Here is a 12107-nt window from a genome sequence, read left to right on the forward strand (position 1 = left end):
AGATACCCCTGAATGGGTTAAAAATAAACACAAGCCCTCAAAAGAAAGGCAGGAACAGTAATGACAGTTTTGAAGTATCCAGTACCTGTTGTGACAGGAATAACAAATTAATTGGGACTATAACGGATTCTTTGTAAAGGTGAAGTAAACACACTTGACTGTATATTTTTCACCATCAGTTAAGTCTCAATTGGTTCTAAAAATAAACAGAAGACATTGAACAGTTTTAATGGATTCTGACACCCAGGTATTATGCTGTCACTCCAGTATAAATGAATCATAACTTTAGACTGCACCCAGGAATTACTACACATTTGGAGAAAATTTATGGTGCACCAAGCTTTGAATCATGATGTGGTATCAAAACTAAAGTCAAAAGAGGAAAAAATCTGGGCATAAATTATTAGCCTCAATCCCATATGTATCTTCCAGTGCAACAGGTAAAGGTTTGAGGATTTAGGAATACTGCCAATAATTATCATGGGTGCTGAAACGAATTTATCCTTCTGAAGGTGGTTTATAGTTTTTTTAAAAAAATCCAGCAGAAGGCCAGTCTTGTACCCATGACAGAAATGTTTAATGTCTGCTCTGTGTGTGGGTTCCTCTGCCCAGCGAGACTGACCACTCTTGAAGGCACGGGTATTTGTCCAGTCTTGGGGTATCTCTCAAGGGCCACACATTTCTATTTTCAGTAAAAAGACCATCCACAGAATGAACGGCTTTAGTCACTGTAATCAGTCAAGCTCACTGTTTCCAGTGACGTAGGCATAAATCGGTACTTCTTGCTCTTCAAATGAACAGTTGGTATGGTCTAGACGTTGCCCCAAAGTCTGTGACTAATCAAGACAGGAAGGCCACCAGAGGATATGCCATTTTGAGATGAGAAAGCGGTGAATGAATAACTAGGTATTTTGAGACTCCAAACGTATCATCAGGAGACTGTTGAATGTTCATGTATTTATTTGGTCAAAATAAATGGTTTTAAAGAGAACAATGCCGAAAGATATCAGATTCCAATGTGAGGAGAACATTTTTATGAAGGGCTTCTATTGCACAGTGGAAATGATAATACTGCACATTTGTATGGCATTTTCCAAAGCATTTTCATCAGTAATACTTTATTCTGTCTTCTGTAAAGCACCGGGGCTGGCATATTACTCCATGTTACGGATACCAAAATGGAGATAAACAGGTTAACGCAATTGGTGAAGAAGCAGAGATATTAGAATGCTGGTCTTTGCTTTGAGGACCAGTATTCTTTCCAGAAGTTTGCTAATTTTACCTTTGGATAAATAGAACAAAATCTAACATTTGCACAGTGCTGTGCATAGCACTGACAGGGCAGGTATGCATATCCTCATTTTACAGAGGAGAAGACTGGCGATCTGAGAGATATAGGGACTTGTGCATGGTTGTACAGCTAGAACTGAGAAACTCCCACTTTTCTCAAAAGCCTTCTTTCATTTGCATCGGCTATGGAAACCTGGAGTATCAAACAGGGCTACTCTCCTTTCTGCTATTCAACTTACTGTATTTGGTTCCAAACAACCCGTTAGTCAACCCATTGGGTTTGTGGATTTTCTCCAAGACACTTTAGTTGCCACAGCTGAGGCCCTACAGAATACAGGTTGAAGGCTAACCATAGATAACCCCCTGCAGCTGGTTTATAAGTTGGTTCTGTCTGACGTTTGAAGAAAAAATGGCAATGCCTGTCTTTTAATGATATGTCTCATCTTTTAATGATAAATTTATCAATAACCACACATGTACCAAACTTTAGGAGACTCAGAGTGGATGTCCCCGAATAAGTTGCCACGTATCTTTTAGAGGTTGCTAGTCTGGGTCATGGCAAGGCCCAGAGGACAAGCCAAAGGCTGTGCGTGACAGGAAGGGTGAGAACAGGGTAACTGGGGAGGACTTGGGGAGGGGGGAGGTGGGAAACAGACTAGAAAAGGGCAGAGTGGGAGCGCCCCCCGCCCCCCAGGTCAACAGGCCGGGCCTGGGAACCTCCCCCCACCGCCCTGGCCTCACCTGCAGGTTGGCCCAACGACACCTTTCAGGTCTATTGGCTCCGCCCTCTTTCGGCTGCCATTTTGGCGGCGCGTGTCCTGAAATGGCATCCGCCCGTCTGCGATGTTCGCTCTAACTTCTAAGTTTAATCCATCCCCTGTGGCTACTTGTGCCGGTTCAGTTTCGATGCAAGCCTTTCTGCGTTGACCTTGTACAGTTATAAATGTTTTAACATCCATAAAAAAATAAAAACGTGCGCCCCCATAAAGAGCAGCAAACAGAAAACACAGTAAGTAGCGGGAAGATTTGAGGCCGCGCAGCGCAGGCTCCAGAAGGCCGGCGCTACCGCCGGCTTGCATCGCATCCCTGAAGTTTAATGGCTGTGAACACGGTTATCGCGGGCCTTTTAGAGGGCATTATATTAGTGTGACCGCCGGTAAGTGCCAACCTCACATTTTTATTTCCACCGCGGAGCAGATCATTTCCTACGCTCCTTTAGGAAGGGAAACGGGGCTTTGCAGCGTTTTTCACCCCCTGGAATATAGTCTGCAGCTGCAGTATCACAGCCCACCCGCCTCCGAGGCTTTGGGAGCTTTACTTCGGTTAGGAAGCTGTGCTGTTTCTGCCTGAACGCAAGTTTCCGAGCCCTTTTGTTTTGAAGATTAAAAAACACTGGAGAGGGAAAACAAAGCTTTTAAAGCGCCATTAAAGGTTGGGAGTTCACTCCTTTCTGTTTCTTGAGGTTGTAAACATGGTTGCAGGAAAAGCTCCATCTCGGAGCCTGGAGTCGGGAGACCAAGCAGCTATTTAAAGGGGTAGCACCTAAACTTGTCAATTTCCAGAATACCAAATGATCCTGGAGGGTTTTTTTTATTCCTTTAATCAGCTGTAATTTTCAGCTCTGATGCTGTCTGACAGGCTTCATCTCAACCCCCGTGGAACATTGCTCTTCTGGCTTCTTCGGTACAAGATATAAATAAGGGGGAGGGGATCTGAAACATGAACTGACAGCGTAAATTGGATGGGATCTCCCCAACCTGGAGGGACTAGTGCCACAGTTGGAGGGCGGGAGGGGAAGGGTTGTGCTGATGCCCTCTTTGTGGAAGGGGACACGTGCCAAGACTTCTTACGTGTCTTCCTTTTTTCTTTCTTTCTTACCTTCCGTATCCCTTCTCTCTCTCTGTCCCAGTTCTTCTCTGGATGATGATAGGCACACACATACGCATATATATATATGCACATACATACACAGCATGTATGCCGGCAGGCATATATGCCGAAATATATACACGCTCAGAGAAACACATACACGTCTACACTCACAGGATAGGCACTGAACAACAACAGTAAGAGTAGCTGTCACTTACTGAGAGCTTTCTACATGCCATTCACTGTGATCTGTGCTTTACAAAGCATCGTCTCAAATAATCTTCACATCATCTCCATGAAGCTCATTTTATAGATGAGGAAGCTAATAGAAGCCTTGGGTGTGGATGAAAAAGAGACCAGCTCCAGAAGTCCATGGCCTCCAGGTCAAAAATATCCCTCCTTGAAATTATATTCGCTCTCAGTTTTATCTGTAACAGGTGGTCCCTCCAGACACACTGACTTCCAGGAGTTGGACTTTGCAAGGAGTCATGTAGGGTCTGCTGGCCCCTGCGGGGGTGTGTCTCAGGTATAAGGGCCTGAGTTGCTCACACTCAGGTCCAAAAAGCTCATCTTTACTGCACCCAGATCTAGATGGAGTTGGCGGGGCAGTGAGATCAAAACTGTGGCCTTAGGCTCCAAGTGTCGGGATTTAAGGTGTGTTTTCCTGCCAGTATGAGGGAGGAAAGGTGATTTGGGGTGTGCTTTCTGATCTTGCACCTGGGAAAGGGTCATCCCAGTGCTTTCTGGACTACCTGTCAGATAGCGGGGAGACCTGTTTCCATCAAGTGGAGACCTTAGTGCCAGTTTCCACACATGTAATGCAAGAGTCTTTTCTCTCTGTCTCTCCTCTCAAGGAAGGCTTCAGGCCTTTCCTGGGGAAGGCATCCTAGCCTTAAAACATATAGATACACATGCCCTGAATTTCTTCAGAGTCATTTTCCGGAATTCTCTTTCGTTTAAATAATTGGTTTCCAAAATGTTCACTGCATTCCCACCTGAGCTTCCTTGTGAGTAAAATGAAAACCACGGATCCTTTTCTGTTTGGAAAAGATGATGCAAGAAGATACTAAGATAAAAATTAATGTTAATAATCAAATGATTTTAGATCTATATGAGTAGTAGGGTCCTATCTGATGTAATTTTGTCGCTGTATAGTGACAGTCCACATTATATTTCGTAGGTAGATCTGTGGGTATCCCAGGCAGCTTTGAATGAGGATATGAAAACCATACTTCTTACCTCTGTCCAGCCAGTGCTTTCTCATCTTCATCCTCCTCCTCCTCCCCGTCCACCTCCCTACCACAAAACAACAACAACAAAATAAAACAAGCAATTGACTAGACTTCCTCTTAAGCTCTTTTCTAGCTTAAGATCATACCTGAACAAGTTGAGTACAAAGGTCATACAATTCCAAAATGCATGTATTCACATTGTATCAGGTATTCCGGTTTTTCTTTTGTAAAAAAATATATACATGCAAAAAATCCCACAATTTTGTATAATTTGCTACTCTTCATCCAGGAGTAATTTCTTATGGAGGCATCCTCTCCCTAAATTATAGTTCAAGGTCATTACTGACTTACTAGTTCAATCAAATCTAATATAATCGTTGGCACTAGACCCCCCAATTCTTTTGCTCTTTGCTTACTCTTGTTAATTTGAAATCATACTGCATCTTCTAGCTACCAAATGATGTCAAAGATACAAAATACTACCTTGACGAAGTAAAATAATTAAGTGGGTTTTCAGGGCCTTAAACTTAGAAAAACACCTGTGCAGTTGCATGCAGGTGAGACCATCACACATCATGAAAAGAATTATGCTCTGGAATTATGGTAATTAAGTACCTCCCCAAATAGCTGATTGTACTTGGAACCCTCACGTGAGGAGAAGAATCCTTGAAATAACTACCGTGTTTATGGTTCTAATTTGGTTTGTGATGGATTCTCCTAAAAGCCATAAGCCAGAAAAGTGCTTATTTTACAGACCACGATATAACATTCATGAAAGCTATTTTAAAATTACTCTGGTGTCCTACCAACTTCAAGATCTTTTGTTTTCATAAATGATGAAAGGGAAATGTCACAAGTGTGCACCGTTGTGGGGCCCCAGCTCTGTTGACAGCTGTATGATGCGCACTCAGTGCAGCTGGTTGGGAGCTGAGAGTTTCATCAATAAATATGACTCTGATTGCTTCATGTCGACGGTCAAGGTAATGGCGTTTAGTATCTTGGAAACATACACCACTACCAGTCATATGTGGACTTGAGAGTTGAAATCCACAGTGTGGAGCTCATCTCATTCTTCCCTCTTGACAGAAATTTCACTTTTTATCTTTCTCACAATTCTCGATGATGATCTGTTTTTAATACAGTCATATTTCTTGCTTGTACTATACCACCACATAAGGCTGCTCATACATAGTATACAGCATGTGGAAATAAGAATTGAAGCTAATTTTGTCTATTAAAATAGAAGAAGGATTTCACTTCCCAGCCAGTTTTAGTTTTAGCCTGGGCATGACCACTGCTTCTCTAGATCCCTAAAGGCGATCAGATCAGATCAGTGTTTTAAAATATAAGAAAAGCAAACCACAGAAGACCAGGGAAACTAATCCTACATATAGGAAGAATCGTGTGAAATAAATCTCAAGGGCATGTTTTGTTTTGTTGGTTTTTTTTAAGAAATCCATATGAAAACATTTTGTGTGTGAATTAATTTAAAAATAAACTGCAGCTCTCCATAGTATATAAGCTGCCCTACTTTATCAATTTTTCCACTTACCTTTTATTCTTTCTCTGCAGATATCTCTACCATGAAGGATATTTTGCATGGATGTTATATCCAAATATGTACATAACTAGCCTCTAAATCCATTCATTTCATTTATTTTCAAAGTACATTAAAAATAAATGAATATAAAGGAAAATTACATTTGTTTACATTTTGCCTCTCTCCCATTTTAGTACAAGAGCTCAATATGGAAAATTGGTAGATGGAAAGGTATTTTTGATAAAAAGGGTTTTTTCAAAACAGAGATACTGTACTAAATATGGAAATCTCCATACACGTGGTAACTGAGGATTTTTATTTTCTGCATGCTCTTTTATTATGAAGCAGTTGTTTTCAGACAGTCCTTTGTTCATAATGCTCTGCTTGGAAACATTTTGAAGTTAACATGAAACACCTAGGTTTAAAATGTCACACACAAAAATAAGTTCATATCTCTGTGCCACTAAATTTTTGCTTCAAGATTTTCCGGTGTTGATTTATAACATATTTTTAATATCCACAGTCATCTTGACAGAACTTTCAGACTCTGAAATATAGTGTATTAATTTGACTGTGAATGTTTCCTTCAGCCACAAAACACTCTAAGGCAGGAAGTCGCGAAAATCCTCGCATCTGGGAAAAAGGGTGGTAGGTAGGTTAACATGTTATTGAAACTGTAGGGCGATACAGTTTTTGACATATGAATGTTAAGAACAAGGTCTTGTAGGCATTTAAACTGTGTTTTTTACCCTTTTGAATCTATTTTTACACCGACCATAATTGAAATAATGTTAAAGTGTAACCAAAAGAATTCTCAGCAAAAATGTTGAAAGGGACCAATTTATGTGTAAAAAGATCAAGAAAGACAAGCTAATTTTTAAAAAGCTGTATGCTCCCGGCATTAATTCTCGATCTCTGCAAAATTCATTTTATACTTATAATGACCTTCTGTTTTTCTAAAGAAAATACTTTTTCCTCCTTTATTGACCAAACTGTGATGAGAAAAATAAGAAATTTAATGCCAATGGATTATTCTTACATTTTTTTTTTCTGAAGACCTGGGAAAGAATTGGCTCCAATTAATGCCAAGACCACTTTCTTTGTGTAAAAAAATAACATAGTTAATAAAACGTTAGCTATGAATAAAAATGTAACTATAGTGAAATGCAAATGTGGGTACTGCTAATGTGCAGTGCTATATACCCATGTTGATTTCTCTAATGGAGAAAAATATCTATGATGCTCTTGGTAAATTAAATTATATCAGAGTGTGTTCTTTAGGAGGTTTTGGAAGCTTGAGATTTCAGACTTTAAGGCCTGCACACAAACTGACTTTAAAAAGCAAAGATTTGAAACAGATAAAGCAACATTTTGCCTAAAGTTCATTCATCAAAGGGCTGCATATTTTGAAAAGGGTAAAAGTACTACTAAACCCATCAGGGATAAGTAAAGGCTATATACTATAGATTATTTTAATCCCCCAGCTAGATATAAAAGGGATAATTACATATTTGTGGTTGAAGCCATGTGGTGGAAAAATCAATACAACTTTTTTGTATGACACTTCATTAGTGTGAAAAATTTTAAAAGCTGAGAAGAACTGCCTTGCAATTAAATGCCTCTGCTACTCCAGCTCCAGTAATGGGTTTGTATTATTATCTAGTTTATTTGAAATAGTGGTTGCACTATAGAAGTAATTGGAAAACATTGATTATGCACTTGTATCTGGAAAGCCTGGCAAATCATTACAGGGCCCGGCAACAGTTAGTTAGCCTTACTAATGAAGCACTAATTGCTCTAAGTAGGTTAACATGTTAGTGAAACTATAGGGAGATAATAGTTTAGAAAATTCTGAGATATCTTGCCAAACATGCATTTTCACTTAATATTCCAGAGAGAGAAGCCTTGTGGGGTTTTTTCCCCTTTGTTTTGTTTATGATGCTCTTTTGGAAGAAAAAAGAAAAAGGTAGCCCAAATTAAGTCCCCATATTCATTTGGCGTGAAATAACGTCATTTCCTCTCATGCTCTTTTCCCACTTAACCCAACCACTTCCAGCCAAAGGAGCTCAGCCACTATCAGCATGGTTGCCTAGAGCAGTTTTTTGGGTTCTTCTGTTCAGAAACCTCTGACATACCTCTCTTGGTTCATTCTCCCAGCTCAAGGGCTTCGTGATGCAATCCATGCAGAAGCTTCCTGCTGTTGGTCATAATCCCACTGTCCTACCTACACAAAAACCATAATTTAAAAACTATATACTTTTTCACACGAGATTAATTTAATTAGTGGGATGCAAAACAGCTTTAAGTACAGAAAGAGAAGCAGTATGTTCCCCTACTTGCCATTCTTGGGATTTTTAAGAGGGAAAGACATTCAGTGCTGGAGAAATTCTTGCATTTGTGCACCGGGAGACCAAGACAAGAAGGTCATAGCAACAATATCTGCAAAAAAAGCAAGCAAACAGAAACACTTGAAACCACTCAGTGCCCATTGATAGGAATGGATAAATAATTGTGTTATATTTGCACAGTGAAGTATTATGCAGGTGGGGAACATGGGTGACACACAGGCACACGAATTACTAATGAATCTTTGGGCAAAAGGGTTGAGTGAGAGGGGTGCCTGCGTGGCTCAGTTGGTTAAGCGTCCGACTTTGGCTCAGGTCATGATCTCACGGTTCGTGAGTTCGAGCCTCACATTGGGCTCTGTGCTGACAGCTCAGAGCCTGGAGCCTGCTTCAGATTCTGTGTCTCCCTCTCTCTCTGACCCTTCCCTGCTCACACTGTCTGTCTGTCTCTCTCTCTCTCAGAAATAAATAAAAACATTTAAAAAACATTTTTTTAAATGTTGACTGAGAAAAGAAAGTTTCAAAAGACAACACATGATATGATCAAAAGCCCCCAAATAAGCAAAGGTAAATAATAATGATATATACACATATAGCAAAATTATGCTTTTAAAAACCTATGAAATGGTAAAAAATCAAAGTTCAGGATAGAGGTTATCTCTGGAGATGAGGTAGGGCCAATGTAGGAGTTACCAAAGTTTTCGGCCATGGTGTAGTTTTTGTATTGGGTGGTAAATTCATGGGTATTCATTTTAATATGATTTATAACTCAAATTTCTGTTACAGATATTCTTTTATATATTACAACAAAACTTTTTAAAAGGAACTATCTTCTACTCCTTTAAAACTTACGTCATTTTGCCATGTCAGATAACAAGGACTACCCACCCCCTTTGGTTTTCTAAGGGAAGCAGAGGTAGAATGTTGTCATTTAAAAGTTGTTGTATTTTCTGGCTAATTACTGAGACTATGCATGTAAGAAACCAAAGGAGAAAAAGATTTTCTTTAATGGAAAAAAATCTGCATAAAAGTTTTTACAAATACAGTAATTCACTTTTATATGTTTACAGTTTATTCATAAATGTATTTTTCTTTACAAGGCTTGGGTAGTCCTCTTTACAAATGAGTAGGGAGTACATCAAGGTTTATATCTGAGTAGCGGATTTATCTTTTGGGGCAATTAAGGAAACAACAGTGGTATAAGGGCTAGAAATGGCAAGTTTTTGCCATTCTTAAAAAAACCCACCAAACTCTTCTTTATTTAGCATCATTTAGCAGTATAAAAAGCCATTGAGTAAGATGATCTCTCTAAGGTGTCCAACGAGCTTGCAGGTCATTGTGAGAGGAATGAGTCTATTTCATGTATCTTGCAATCCTTGCCTGGCTATTTCTTTCTTGCTGTATCTAACAGAGCTTGGCATATAGCAAGAGGTCAGTATATACTTCTGAATCAAACTTTTTGTCGAACTTTTTGTCTTTTCAGAGGAAAAGACAAAATTTTCCCGAAGATAGATACCTTGAAATATGTAATTATATTTGAATGCCAAAAGTGATCATTTGCAAATAATAAGACAATAGCTCACAGAAGAAAAGTTGGCTACCTCTACCCCTGAAATAAGTGAGAAAAACTCTCCTCTGAAACAAACCAGAGATTAGCAACGCTCTTGAAGTGTTTCTATTTTCAACATGTGATAAAATGGTATTAATGTAGAGAAATGCAGCTCATGGGAAAACGTATCCGCAAAAGTCTTAAAGGCTGTGAGGTTCAGCTATTTCCTTGACCTATTAAAAAACTACCAAAGAATTCTTATCTTTTAGAGATTCCTGCTGGAATGTTTACAGGCATGACCAATGAAATAATACTTAGGGTTTACTTCAAAACAGTACAAGGTGGGGGAGTGAGTGGAAATACAGATGTAACCAGATTGGTCACCAGCATGAGATGATACTGGTTGAAGCTGGGCGATGAGTACATAGGGGTTATTATATTGCTCTGTCTCTTTTTGTAGCTTTAATTTTTTCTATGCTAAAAAGCTTCAGATGTGTGGGGACAGATTTACTGAATTTCTCACGTGAAAATTACTTTGTTAAACGGTTAGTACCTCACTAACTATTCATTCTCTCTCTTTGGGTTGGAAAAAAGAGGCAGATGCTCATTCTGGCCACCGATTCCTCTGAAAAGACTCACTCGTTTATTTTAAAGGGATACTGGATGGTAACAAACAGGGGCCATTAGGTGATGCCAGTTGAAATAGAACTCTCAGACTTCAATAAGGGGTTTGTGTTTCCCTCAGTGTTGATTTTTTTTTCCTCTTGGAGTTATTGGAAGAATCTGGCTGGGGTGGGCAGTTGCAAAGAGAAAGAGAGGGGATTATTGTTTAAATGGGACCCTGTTTCCAGCATTAAGTCAGAGGAGAGCCATTCCGATTGCATTCCACATTGCAAAGAAAAGTAACAATGCTCTCAGAGAGCCGCTTTCTACAAAGCAGCTCATTATTGTAAATGGTGCATGTTTAGACTGCTAAGGCAAATCATAAAAGTACGGCCTCGACTGCAAGCTCCTCTGGCAGTAAACACTGTCCTCGGGCCAGATACACTTCTGGGGAACCCCCGCACCACCAGCCTGCCCGGAAAGCTGGTCCAGTGGTACTGAAATGCAGAAAGTGGAGTTATGGACGTATAAATGTGCATGGTGCACATTATCTGCAAGGTCTTTTATGTTAAGGAAATCATGACACCTGCCAATCTTTCAAATTCCAAAGGGTAAAGCATGAGGCCTAGTAGGCTGTCATTGAACATGACAGGCTTAATGCCAAGTTTATAACAGAAAAAGGGCAATCTTATTGTGGTTTATTCGGTTTTATGTTGCTGGGTCTGTAGGAAGGCGCTCCCTCTCTCTCTCACACACACACACACTCTCTCTCTCTCTCTTTTAAAAATCTAATTTATAACATTTGAAATACCAAACAGATTCTTTACATATCTCCTGAGCCCCGGCTCCTCTTCACTACCTCCAGTCTCTTCTTTAGGGAGCAACCCTAAATCCTTCCAATTTAGCATCTTTGTGAGGCCAGACAATGGTGTTAGTTGAGCATTTCCTTCCGTTGTTATAGAGCTGTTTCTAACTGCAAACATCTCCGTTTAATTACTGCTCCTGACTGTTGCTGTATTTTCACCCAACCTGCCCCTCGCTTGAGCCCATTGGGCTGAAGAAAGAATTACTCCCCATGCTGGTCCTTAGCCCTGCTTGTTCGGATCTGTAATTGGCCCTGTGTTTTTGACTTTTTGCTAATAAGCAGCTTACTTTCTCTCCCCCTAGACTCAACCCACCACTTTTGTTTCATGAATTTTACAAAGGATTTTAATAGATGCTTTAGGCTATGCAAAATGTTATATGAAGGGAAGCATTAATGCAACAGCCTTGACACAGAGGACGTGTGAAAGGCTGCTTATCATTACAGTCAGGTCTCAAATTTTCATTAGGAGTTCTGGAGGACAAAAGAAGAAAAAAGTGCAGCTATATGAAGGAATATTAACCTATACTGTGTAACCAACTATAATTGCTTAGCATTTTACATTAACTCTCTTCAGACACGGCCTCTCATTATTTTTACACATACATAATAACTGCTTATTACAGCGGTATAGTTCATGTCCATACAGTGTGGATAGGCTGTGTCAGCACTTCTAATATAAGACCCACTTTCATGGGTTTAAAACAGCTGTAAAATTTACCTCCAGACCAAAGATTGGTAATCAACTTTCCACCTGGAGAGGGAATTTTGTTTAAAGTTAAAACACACACACACACACACACACACACACACACAC

This window comes from Hyaena hyaena, unplaced genomic scaffold (genome assembly GCF_003009895.1).
Source record: "Hyaena hyaena isolate Hyena2069 unplaced genomic scaffold, ASM300989v1 scaffold_359, whole genome shotgun sequence".
Classification (NCBI taxonomy): Eukaryota; Metazoa; Chordata; class Mammalia; order Carnivora; family Hyaenidae; genus Hyaena; species Hyaena hyaena.